Raw genomic sequence first — 13,902 nt, 5'->3', positions numbered from 1 at the left:
CGTGTTCCGGTCCGGAACCTGACTTTACTGTAGAATCGGCCGATTTCACGCGATCCGACTTTCGAGAAGGTCGGGTTTCACAAAACCCAACTCGATCCTAAAAAAGCAAAAGTCGCTCAACCCTAGTGGTAATATGTGGTCTGGTCATGATGCGGTGGTATTTGTTCCTTGTATGTGATATTATTCGGTCACTGGTGGTAATACGTGGTCTGGTCATGGTGTTGTGGTATTTGTTCCTTGTATGTGACATTATTCGATCACTGTGGTGGTAATATGTTGTCTGGACATGGTGTAGCTGTATTTGTTCCTTGTATGTGATATTATTGGTCATTTTAAAAGTTGAAAAAAAAATATATACCTAAATTGTACTGCATATTTTAACAAATATTTAATAGGTTACAGTAGAGTAGGGCCCGGCCAAAAGTTTCTACCGTGTTATGGTGGCGGCTTAAAAAAATCTTTTGGCCAAAACAAAAGCTGCCGGCTACATGTGGGATCTGGTGATGGGAACTGTTAATGTGTGATAGGTGAGAAGTGGAGTTTTTCCAAGAGAGAGTGGTGGGACTGTGGACAGTTTGAGGGGTAGAGGCGGGGCTGAGGTGGAGCCTGGGCGGAGTCTCAAGGGGGCCACGAACATTTTGGCTCTGTGGGGGGGCCCACAGAGTCTGAACAGCCCGGGGCCCTGGCTACCCTTAATCCACCTCTGCATACGTGTAAAGCTGCGTAAACCAGTCACGAGCCAGTATCTGTGTAAGTGAAGGTATGTTGTGCTAATGAGTGCATGGAGTATGGAGACTACTTTTGAAAAACATGGACTTTGTTCTGAGGTAAAATGTTGAAAGAAAGACACTGAGGAAAGTTAAACTAGTGAAGTGATGTACCTGGCACCCCCACATCAGCTGATAAGGGGCAGAACCTGAACACTGCAGCGTAGTCTACTGCAGATAAACTCCTACTCAAAAGAAAAATCAGTTTGTTTGGGTGATTTTGAAGTCAATGGGACCTTCAAAAGAAAAATCAGTTTGTTTGGGTGATTTTGAAGTCAATGGGACCTAAGTGTTGATAGTTTGTAGTTGTCATCCTTTCCACTTCCCAAGGAAAGTGTGCAAACAACAATATTGCAAAATATATCACATTATGCATTATGTCAAGTAAATTGAGGTGCCCATTACTCCACACAGTAAACATAAGTCATGTACCAAAACATGTTACGTATGGGAGCGTCTTCTATGCATTTACCCTCCCCCAGTAATATCCAGTCACTTCCCAAGCTACTGAGACCTCCTGGAAAATGTGACCGTCCCTTTGCTTGAATGTCTATAAATAGAAGGTGGGCAGCACATGTCATGAGTGACAGCTGCTGCTGGGGATTTGGCCAGGGGTAGGAAAGAATCATTTCAGGGTTGCGATTTAGCAAAGGCACAATATTTACCTGCTTCCTCTGGAATTCCTCTGCTCATCTTGTCTGAAGAGCTAATGCTCTAATCTCTGAACGGTAAGTTCTGATTTCTATTTCTTAACTAACGGTGAAATAGATAAGTCAAAGTTCATTTGGTAGTCACCTTGTGCAAATGTGGTCTTCTTGTATCTGGGATTTTGCAAATGGATTCACAATCCTCCCGTATTACAATATTGAGGAACATGGAGAAAGAAACTTTTTTTAGGCCTTCCAAGATAGTCATTGTATTACATTAGGCAGCTCTGACTTAAAGGTCCTCCTTCATTTATTATTAATATTATTCGGTATGGGATTTTAGACTGTTCTAATGTAATATAGACTGAGCTGAGCTGATTATATTCTTATATTTCAGTTTAATCTGATGTAGTAATTCAGTATGACGTACTTTCATTGCACTGAGAATATCGTTACATTTACTATGATGTTATTTAGAACCACAGCCAAATTGTCTGATCTATAGAATGATTGCAATAGTGGTTTGTAAATGTATATGTTATAATAAATACCTATTTTTAGCCTATTGAATACAGTAGAGCGGTTACTTTTATCCCTGTCCCTTTAAGGACACCCTGCTGGAATCTTATTTGAAACAGATTGTGATAGCACAAGTGGCCGGAGAAGAACAAGAAAACCTCAGATTTTGAGGCTGCCGGTAGTCATGTTAATGAATAATAGCTGGAAATATGATCTGGGTTGCTAAATACCGAAAAAGCTGGAATTCCGTGCTCGTATCAGATCTTTAACGTTGCAAAAGAAATCTAGAAGGCCATGTAAAAAAAAGTGTACAAGATACTGTATGCAAAACGTCACGTTGTACTTGATAATGGCTATTTCCTTTCTTAAGTTGTTTTCATGTTGTAAAAACTTTAAAAAAAACTTTATGAATATGCCATACTGGTAATTTGCTTCAGAAACTGTCAGCTTTGTCAGGACTCATTTAGAAGTTTTAATTTCATGTTTGTAACTGCACCATATTAGCAGCTTATGACAGCTTGAACCTGAAAATACATGACGACATTTTCTTGTTGCATGAGGAAAGAATTTTAATTGGCCTTGCTATTGTGTTTGGTTCTAAATTGTTCGTAGACAAATAATTTATATGCTTAAATGACTGTACCAATATTTCTTAATTATTAATCTTGCTATTATAGCCTAAATAATATTTCTGATCATACCAAGGTTTTTTTATTATGGTTTCTTTAATATTGTTCACTAGCAATATCTGCTTTGATTGAGAGATACCGGCAGTATGTACTGTCCAATATCTGTGCTATTCACGGTACATAAGGTTATTCACAAATTGAAATAATGATTATGAAAGTATGAAATAAACATATACAAATATTATAAAAGTAAAACGTGTAAGCATCATACGATTGTAGAACAGTTCCTGAAATCTAATACTGATTACATGATGTGATACATTCCTGTAGTCAGTAAAGTCAGACATCAGCTGATATGTGTTCCTGAGCCCTTATCACCAAATGTTTTCTATATAGGGCACAATAGGTTACTGAAGTGAGGCAACAATGAACTATCCACGGGCCTAAGAAGTGAAAATTCCAGCATTTGTTCTATTCCGCAGGTTGTCTAAGGAATTTGTAGTTCTGGTACTTCTGTAAGAGCAACACAAACATAATTTTCGTTCTATACATTACAAACATAACTTTATATTAGACCATTACATTCAGAATATTGGAATTTATTAATGTCAGTATCGATTATCCTGAGAAGGATCATTGTGAGGTTTTTTAACAGTAGACCATGGAATTGCTATTAAAACACTTTACGTCCAATTCTATGGTTGAAGCATAAGTTTCCCCCAGGCATGTCTTTGTAGGATTCCTAAGGGTTCATTCAGACATCCATGTCAATCAGTCTGACCACGTATTTGCCATAACTCTCCCGACCTGAGTGTGACAGCTCCATATATTTCTATCAGGCTGTCACTCTTTAGTGATGACACTCATGGACAGTCTGTGCATTGCTGTTTGGACGTGTGAATGATCCTTACAGATGACCAAATGGGCATATGATTGCCATATCACAACAAAATTTATGGCAGTCTCATTTTATGTAGAATTATGCTTCATCAACAACAATAACTGGATATGTAGAACCAGTAGAAGATGTTAAGAAGGTATAGATGAAACATTGCTTTAGATTTCAATCGTAGTTCATACATTTATTTTACTAGTCTGGATAAAAATAAGTATAATGTGGCAAAGTGGAACTGATGCAAGATACGACCTGTGATGACTCCAAAAAGAAGAAAGTTTCACAATATTTAGCACCTGTAGGAATTTAGATCTTTAAATAAAATCTGATAAAGCAACCTACTAAAAGATAGGCTTTTTTATTCTGCTATATAAAACACTACTGCTAATAGAGCATAATACATAAAGCCCTATTAGGAGTAATATTTTATATAGCAGAATTAAAATCTATGTCAGTAAGATTTGTGGGATAAGGTACACCACTGCTAATAATAAGCGGAGGTCACCACATCCCATCATGCCCCCGTCCCAGTCAAGTTTCACCCACTTTGTCGGAGTGAAAATGCCAAAAATCGCCAAATTTTGGCACAGCCAATTTTTTTTTACTTTTTAAATTTGTTTAATTTAAAGCTTTAATGACTTAGTGGTGTCATAGAATCATAGAATGGTAGAGTTGGAAGGGACCTCCTGGGGCATCTGCTCCATCCCCCTGCTCAATGCAGGATTCACTAAATCATCCCAGACAGATGTCTGTCCAGCCTCTGTTTGAAGACTTCCATGGAAGGGGAACTCACCACCTCTCGTGGCAGCCTGTTCCACTCATTGATCACCCTACCTGTCAAAAAGTTTTTTCTAATATCTAATCTGTGTCTCCTCTCATTCAGTTTCATCGCATTGCTTCTAGTCTTTCCTTGTGCAAATGAGAATAAATGTCAGTATCTGGACATTTCTGAGCAGATCTTGAATTGTTACAAAGAAATGTGTGTCTGTGCTTATTTGAACATGCCTTGTGTACTTGTAATACCAGAAGAAAAACAGTGGTTGGGACCAATGTAAAAGTTTTCTTCTTTTAGCATTGCTGCAATTGAAAGAGGTAGAAGTGGGAATATGAAAACTATAAAGAAAATACTTCTCTTTAGGATCAAATCCTGTATTTGGCATAAGAAAAAAACAAAAATACTACACCCAATCTGCAGGGTGTGAATAATTTTAAGGGCTGATACCAAAAATAAAGGGTCCATTTAAACAGTATATGTGTTCCTTGATATCTAATTTAGAGACAGGAGGATGTTAATCATATCAATCACCATCACATTCCATGCTGTCAAGATAATTACTCACCTAGTATCAATCTACCTGAAATAATGAGACTTTCAAGGAACAGAGCTAGCTGTAAAATCAGAACAATTCTGATTGAAACTTACTTGGGATGCAACTTTTTGGTTAGCATTGCTGCTTTCGAGAACTGCACTCTGCATTTACATACATAAAGTTTATGTATTCTTCACATGTTACTCGGGAGTTCCAGTTTCATCCCACACTAACAATAATACTTGGAGGTTAATAGGCTTTTTTAAAAAGGAGTTTGTAACCCCAAATTTACACATCAGACTAACTATATAAAAGCAACAATTCAAAAAATATAATTTTTGTTTCTGAATCCGTTCTTCCATTGTCCCCAAAACATCCTTATTGTAATGTATCAAATGAGGATGCTTAGTGCACGTTTGGCATGGATAAACATGTTGGTTCACTGTTCTATCCACTTATTTAAATTACTGTCACTCCTTTTATACCCTTAGTCAGCGCTGTCTGAAGAAAAATATGTGTGCAATGTTTATGGTTAGGAGACAGTGGCGTAAACCTCAGCACCGAAAATAAAAACATAGAAATTCTTGCTGCAAAAGTGATTTATTGTGATCTGGCACCAAACAAGAGACAGACCTTTGTTCAACGTTTCGACCAACTAATGGTCTTTCTCAAAGACATCTGTACAGGTACACGCCGGGTGTGTGGAGTGTATGGAGTACGTGAGCAGCCATATGGCCTTCATACACATAGGCGGTACCTGTACAGATGTCCTTGAAAAAGACCATTAGTTGGTCGAAAAGTTGGACAAACGTCTGTCTCTTCTCTAGTGCTGGATCACAATGAATCACTGTTGCAGCTAGAATTTCTACACTTTGCTTTCCGGTGCTAAGGTTTATGCCACAGTACTACAGGGCTATCATCCTTTCCTCAAGCATGAACCCTTCTATCTGCAGTGTGCTGACTTTCCTTACTTCTGGTTAGGAGACAGCACAGACATTTCTATATCCTTGCAGCTGACATCGCTACACAGCTATACCCAAGCAATGTCATCAGCGAGTAGTGATTTGTGGCTTTCTCCTACACATAACGCAGGCTTATCATCTGGCAGAGCTGGTTCTGGGCATTGAAGGAGCGGCAGTAATCTAAATAAATGGATTAAATGGTGCACCTAGGCATTTATCTATGAAGATGGTGTACTGAGCACAATTATTCACATATAACAATAAAGTTGTGTTTTGGGGCAATGGAGAAACGAATTTTAAACAAAAAAAAATTATTTTATTGTTGCTCCACCTCTCCCTATGTCATTAGCTTGAAGGCAAAATTTCATAATGGCAGACTTCCTTTAAAATTGTCCCTAGAGTGTAAGTGTGTGCATCAGATAAGAATATACAGTGGGGCAAAAAAGTATTTAGTCAGTCAGCAATAGTGCAAGTTCCACCACTTAAAAAGATGAGAGGCGTCTGTAATTTACATCATAGGTAGACCTCAACTATGGGAGACAAACTGAGAATAAAAAATCCAGAAAATCACATTGTCTGTTTTTTTATCATTTTATTTGCATATTATGGTGGAAAATAAGTATTTGGTCAGAAACAAACAATCAAGATTTCTGGCTCTCACAGACCTGTAACTTCTTCTTTAAGAGTCTCCTCTTTCCTCCACTCATTACCTGTAGTAATGGCACCTGTTTAAACTTGTTATCAGTATAAAAAGACACCTGTGCACACCCTCAAACAGTCTGACTCCAAACTCCACTATGGTGAAGACCAAAGAGCTGTCAAAGGACACCAGAAACAAAATTGTAGCCCTGCACCAGGCTGGGAAGACTGAATCTGCAATAGCCAACCAGCTTGGAGTGAAGAAATCAACAGTGGGAGCAATAATTAGAAAATGGAAGACATTCAAGACCACTGATAATCTCCCTCGATCTGGGGCTCCATGCAAAATCCCACCCCGTGGGGTCAGAATGATCACAAGAACGGTGAGCAAAAATCCCAGAACCACACGGGGGGACCTAGTGAATGAACTGCAGAGAGCTGGGACCAATGTAACAAGGCCTACCATAAGTAACACACTACGCCACCATGGACTCAGATCCTGCAGTGCCAGACGTGTCCCACTGCTTAAGCCAGTACATGTCCGGGCCCGTCTGAAGTTTGCTAGAGAGCATTTGGATGATCCAGAAGAGTTTTGGGAGAATGTCCTATGGTCTGATGAAACCAAACTGGAACTGTTTGGTAGAAACACAACTTGTTGTGTTTGGAGGAAAAAGAATACTGAGTTGCATCCATCAAACACCATACCTACTGTAAAGCATGGTGGTGGAAACATCATGCTTTGGGGCTGTTTCTCTGCAAAGGGGCCAGGACGACTGATCCGGGTACATGAAAGAATGAATGGGGCCATGTATCGTGAGATTTTGAGTGCAAACCTCCTTCCATCAGCAAGGGCATTGAAGATGAAACGTGGCTGGGTCTTTCAACATGACAATGATCCAAAGCACACTGCCAGGGCAACGAAGGAGTGGCTTCGTTAAAAGCATTTCAAGGTCCTGGAGTGACCTAGCCAGTCTCCAGATCTCAACCCTATAGAAAACCTTTGGAGGGAGTTGAAAGTCCGTGTTGCCAAGCGAAAAGCCAAAAACATCACTGCTCTAGAGGAGATCTGCATGGAGGAATGGGCCAACATACCAACAACAGTGTGTGGCAACCTTGTGAAGACTTACAGAAAACGTTTGACCTCTGTCATTGCCAACAAAGGATATATTACAAAGTATTGAGATGAAATTTTGTTTCTGACCAAATACTTATTTTCCACCATAATATGCAAATAAAATGTTAAAAAAACAGACAATGTGATTTTCTGGATTTTTTTTTCTCAGTTTGTCTCCCATAGTTGAGGTCTACCTATGATGTAAATTACAGACGCCTCTCATCTTTTTAAGTGGTGGAACTTGCACTATTGCTGAATGACTAAATACTTTTTTGCCCCACTCTAAAATTATGAACTTCATTACGGAAATAATAAGATAGAAAAATAGAGTGTTTCTGCAATTCCCAACATCTAATTTTACATTGGTGGAGTGCTAGCTATGAAACTGCTGATTCCTGGCTCTCTAGAAAATCACTCATCAGTAAATAAATTATTATTTTAGGCTATCTTGATGGGTACTAAGTCTGTTAGATTTAATTGGAAAGACATGATGGAGAGCCATAATTTTTTATTGTAGCATTGCCTCCTACTTTTTAGCAGGACCACTTGTTTGCCCAAGAAGGATACCTTGCTTTGTAGCAAGAATACCATTATACACAGGATATTATTTCATTCTCCTTGTCCATTTAAATCAGACTTCACTTTTAATTTTTCATAGGTTAGGATAGTGTTCAGCATTAATCAAAATTACTTAATTGATTTGACCCTTCAAGGCCCTTGATATAATTAACTCTTGGAATGTCCAACCTCATAGGCCATGCATTGATGATTCATAGTTTTAACCTAGAGGTTCTCAAAACAGTCCTTAAGGCAGTCTTTACATACCTTGACTGAAATATAGTCCTGCCAGTGCACAAGAGTGTATCAAGAATAGAGCAGTCAGTGGTCTGGTCATTATGAGTTACTTATTTTTTCAGCTGTCCCCTTTTCTTGCTTCATACAGTTGTGCTCAAAAGTTTACATACCCCGGCATAATTTTTGCTGTTTTGGCCTATTTACAGAGAATATGAATGATAACATCAAAACTTTTTCTCCACTCATGTTTGGGTGAAGCCATTTATTGTCAAACTACTGTGTTTTCTCTTTCTAAATCATAATGACAACCCAAAACATCCAAATGACCCTGATCAAAAGTAAACATATCCTGATGATTTTGGCCTGATAACATGCACAGAAGTTGACACAAATGGGTTTGAATAGCTACTAAAGGTAACATCCTCACCTGTGACCTGTTTACTTGTAATCAGTGTGTGCATAAAAGCTGAGTGAGTTTCAGGAATCCAGACAGACTCTTGCATCTTTCATCCAGCCACTGACGTTTCTGTATTGTGAGTCATCGAGGAAGCAGAAGAACTGTCAACAGATCTACGGGAAAAGGTAGTTGAACTATATAAAACAGGAAAAGTATACAAAAAGATATCCAAGGAATTGATAATGCCAGTCAGCAGCGTTCAAACTGTGATTAACAAATGGAAAATCAGGGGCTCTGTAAAAACAAAACCACGGTCAGGTAGACCAATAAAAATGTCGTCCACAACTGCCATGAAAATTGTTCAAGATGCCAAGAAAAATCCACAAATAACATCAGCTGAAATACAGGACTCTCTGAAAACTAGTGGTGTGACTGTTTCAATATGCACAATAAGGAGGCACTTGAAGAAAAATGGGCTGCATGGTCGAGTCACCAGAAGAAAGCCATTACTGCGCAAATATCACAAAGTATCTTGCCGACAATATGCAAATCAGCATAAAGACAAGCCTCAAAACTTCTGGAACAAGGTAATTTGGAGTGATGAGACCAAAATTAAACTTTTGGGCCACAACCATAAGCGTTACATTTGGAGAGAGGTCAACAAGGCCTATGATGAAAGGAACACCATTCCTACTGTAAAGCACAGAGGTGGATCACTGATGTTTTGGGGATGTGTGAGCTGCAAAGGCACAGGAAACTTGGTTAAATTTGAAAGAAAGATAAATGCAGCACGTTATCAGCAAATACTGGAGGCAAATTTGCACTCATCAGCCTGGAAGCTGCGCATGGGACGTATTTGGACATTCCAACATGACAGCAATCCAAAACACAAGGCCAATTCGACCAGTCATTGACTACAGAAGAACAAAGTGAAGGTTCTGGAGTGGCCATTTCAGTCTTCTGACCTCAATATCATTGAGCCACTCTGGGGAGATCTCAAGCGCACAGTTCATACTAGACAGCCCAGGAATTTACAGGAACTGGAGGCTTTTTGCCAAGAAGAGTGGGCAGCTTTACCATCTGAGAAAATAAATAACCTCATCCACAACTACCACAAAGACTTCAAGCTGTCATTGATGTTAGAGGGGGCAATACAAGGTATTAAGAAATGGGGTATGTGAACTTTTGATCAGGGTTATTTGACTATTTTGGGTTGTCATAATGATTTAAAAAGAGTAAACACAGTAGTTTGACAATAAATGGCTTCACCCAACCACTAACCATGAGTGGAGAAAAAGTTTTGGTGTTATCATTCATATTCTCTGAAAAAAGGCCAAGAAACCAAAAATTCTGCCGGGTATGTAAACTTTTGAGCACAACTGTATGTGACTGCATATGGCTATAGTACAATATACAAATTGAGAATAACGAAATACAGTGTGTAATATAATGGGACTATTTAATTAACTTGTTTTGAGCTGTTGATTACGTATGACATTATAGAAGCACTGCTATGAAGTTTTGGGGGTTTTTTCCATTAAATCAGTGTATATATGCTTGTAGTGTAGTGTGAGTGTGTTAATATGCTCACTTATTGCCGCCTTATCTGGAATCCAACTCCATTCTGTACCTCTTCCCAGGGACATACTTCAGACTACTCACTTTATGCTGTATGTGTGAGCTGGAAGTCTCTTTTACAATGCAAGCCTACGAAGCCTTGTTTTAACGCTCCATATGTCTATATTGTAAAAGACTCTTCCGGGTCATACAGAGCACAGCATGAGCCGGAGACTCTGAAGATTTGTGACGTTACTGAGAAAAGGAGCAGAATACTGCACTAGGCGGAGGTAGTTGAGTATATTAACATACACACACTACACTGCATACTCATGTGAATGATGTGCTCACATGAAAAAATTAATTCATGTGAGGGCATCTTTAAGAATGTCACAAATTATGTCATTTTATTAGGCCATAGTCTCACGATTTGTGTTGTTCAACATTTTTTTATAAATGATCTGGATAAGGGAAATGAAGGTTAACTAATCAAATTTGCAGACGATGCAAAGCTAGGAGGGATAGCTAACACTAGAGAAGACAGAGAAAGGATTCAGAAGGATCTAGAGAAGCTTGAACAATGGGCAGAGACTAATAAAATGGAGAAATGCAAGATTCTACATCTGGGCAAGAAAAATTAAAATTACATCTATAGAATGGGGAGAATAGAACTAAGCAACAGCACTTGTGAAAAAGACTTGGGTATACTAATAGATCACAGACTGCACATGAGTCAACAGTGTGATGGAACAGCACAAAAAGGCAAATACAGTTTTAGGATGTATTAAGAAAAGCATAGTCTAGATCACGTGAATTATCGCCCTCTACTCCTTGGTCAGGCCCCATCTGGAATACTGTGTACAGTTCTGGGCACCGCATTTTAAAAAAGACATTGAAAAACTGAAGCAAGTTCAGAGAAGAGCTACCAGGATGGTGAGCGGACTGCAAAGTATGCCCTACAAGGAATGATTAAAGGATCTGGGAATGTTTAGCTGGCAAAAAAGAAGACTAAGAAGAGTCTTAATAGCTGTTTCCAAACATCTGAAGGGATGTCATAGTGTAGAGGGATTATTGTTATTCTCATTTGCACATGGAAACACAAGAAGCGGTGGAATCAAACTGAGAAGGAGAGAATACAGATTAGATATTAGAAAAAACTTTTTGACACTGAGGGTTATCAATGAGTGGAACGGGCTGCCAAGAGAGGTGGCGAGTTCTCCTTTAATGGAAGTCTTCAAATAGAAGTAGGACAGACATCTGTCTGAGATGGTTTAATGAATCCTGCATTATGCAGAGGGTTGGACACGATGATCCTTGAGGTGCCTTCCAACTCTAATATTCTATGATTCTATCATTTAACCCATAACAACCAATCTTTTTTCTCCAAATATTTAGACTCTTTTCAGCGATTGTGTAGGTATAGTAGTAATTTCTTAATTTCCCGGGCCATACAAAATAATTTTTGTGACAAATAGTGCTTCTTTTAACAAAAAAAGTGAAACAATTGTCTACAAAAATGTTGAGTTTTATTAAATTTGAAAAGAAAATTGGAATGCCACAATCCCATGTTTTCTAGACTACTGGGTATAAAATAATTAGAAATAACTAAGTAGTGAATGTATATGTTGTCTAGCATGCAGCAATTGCAACTACCATGGCCACAGTGTAACATAATTACATAGTTACATAGGTTGAAAATAGACATAGGCCTAGGAAGGTCAACCTTTCTCCACCAATTATATAAGCTATTGCTTTATATCTTGTCAATAAGACTTAAAACATCAGTCGTCTGTGTAGGTTCAACCAATTTTACCTCACAAATCCTGAGAATAGGTGAAGTATAGGATATACACAAAGTAGTAGTTGGATGTCAATTTCAGGACAGGTACACTCGAATGCCAGCTTATGTTCTGCTGACAGATTTGCAATAGGAAAGACTGTAACCGAAATTCCCCAGAGCCTTAAATCTGTATTAATTCATGGTCCTGCTTTTATAGTGAGTTTTTAGTTTGACTTAAAGCACCACTCCAGCATTTTAATTTAAGTCCCCTCCACCTAGTCTTATACTTATCAGGCACCGCCTTCAGCTTCTATCAGCACCGCTCCGGTCAGTCTTCAGCAGGATGTGACCTGTCGGTGTTTGCTGGAGTGAGCCGGAGATCGCTTTTCAATGTAAGTCTGTGAGAGCCTCATTCTGGCTTTCATAGACTTGCATTGAGAGCTTGTGTTATGAACTGGTGGTTTAGGAGCAACATGGGACGTGCTCTGGAGGAGGTGGTACCTGTACTGACCGCAGTTCCTGAGCTTAGCACAACACTAGAAGTAGCCGTGGGATGTTCCTGTCACTCCCTAGACACCTCGTCACAGCCGGAGGACTAACTACCCCTAGAGATAGAAACAGGAAAGCTATCTTGCTTCAGAGAAAATTCCCAAAGGATAGGCAGCCCCCCACAAATATTGACTGTGAGTGGAGAGGGAAATGACATACGCAGAATGAAACCAGGATGTAGCAAAGGAGGCCAGTCTAGCTAGATAGATAGAACAGGACGGAATACTGTGCGGTCAGTATTAAAAACTAGAAAAATCCACCACAGAGTTTACAAAAATCTCCACACCTGACTAAAGGTGTGGAGGGTAAATCTGCTTCCCAGAGCTTCCAGCTTAACTGAATAAATCCATACTGACAAGCTGGACAAGAAAAAACATAGAAAGTGCAGAACGATTAAGTCCACAACAAGTGAACTGCAAAAGAACAAAGCAAGGACTTATCTTTGCTGAACAGGTCAGAATATCAGGGAAATCCAAGCAGAGATGTGAATCCAAGCAGGAAACATTGACAACTGGCACAGGCTGAAGGATAGAACCAGGTTAAATAGCCGAGCCAGAAAGACAATCAGTGGAAGCAGCTGCTGACTGCTAAATCCAAGGAGCAGCAGTACCACTTAAAACCACCAGAGGGAGCCCAAGAGCAGAATTCACAAAAGTGCCACTTACAACCACCGGAGGGAGCCCAAGAGCGGAATTCACAACAGTTTGTGACTGGTATTTCTGACTTCCGGTCAGTAAGCAGTTGCAGTCAGAAGATGGCAGCTAAGGACTGGAGTGGCGCTGATAAAAGGTGAAGACAGTGATGACTAAATATGAGATCGCGGGCAGCGACCTTAGATTAGAAGCATCATTTCAGCACTGAAAAAATCTAAATGCTTGAGTGATGCTTTAAAGGATTTATCGCAAATGTACATTTTTTTTAATTCAGTGCCTTGAGGGGGTATGGCTTCACAAAGAGTGTGATGTCCCCCTTATATCTAGGAATTATATCTTGATTTGTCTAGCGCAAAAACAGAAATAAATTGTTGCCCATAGCAACTCTTCAGGTTACAGCTTTCACTTCAGCGGCTTTTACTAAAATGAAAGTAATGAGCAGATTGGTTGGTTTGAGCAATTTCTCCACTTTTAAACTGTTATAAACTAATTTTAGTCAATTATGCTTGAAAATTATTTTTAAAAACTAGAGTATAAAAGTCACAAATGTTGTGGCATAAATTGTAGCTGAATTTGATGCATGGGCAGGCCGAAAAGATCTGACAAATTTTATTTAGAACCGTGTGACTTTTAATGGCAGACTTCTGGCATATAAAATGGTATATGAAATGCAGTCAGGATGATTTCCC

At 39.1% G+C, this 13,902-nt stretch overlaps 1 protein-coding gene across 1 annotated transcript in view; it reads left to right on the top strand.

Moving 5' to 3' along the window:
• The first annotated feature begins 1,390 nt into the window (after positions 1 to 1,390).
• ALPK3 (alpha kinase 3) overlaps positions 1,391 to 13,902 on the top strand; it is a 213,605-nt gene continuing 201,093 nt past the window's right edge. The window contains exon 1 of the mRNA XM_077264220.1: positions 1,391 to 1,495. The gene's annotated coding sequence lies outside the window, so the exon portion shown is untranslated. The remainder of the gene's footprint in view (positions 1,496 to 13,902) is intronic.

Source organism: Ranitomeya variabilis, chromosome 5, assembly GCF_051348905.1.
Source record: "Ranitomeya variabilis isolate aRanVar5 chromosome 5, aRanVar5.hap1, whole genome shotgun sequence".
NCBI lineage: Eukaryota > Metazoa > Chordata > Amphibia > Anura > Dendrobatidae > Ranitomeya > Ranitomeya variabilis.
The sequence above is the reverse complement of the archived record's forward strand: the minus strand, read 5'-3'. Positions and strand labels throughout refer to the sequence as shown.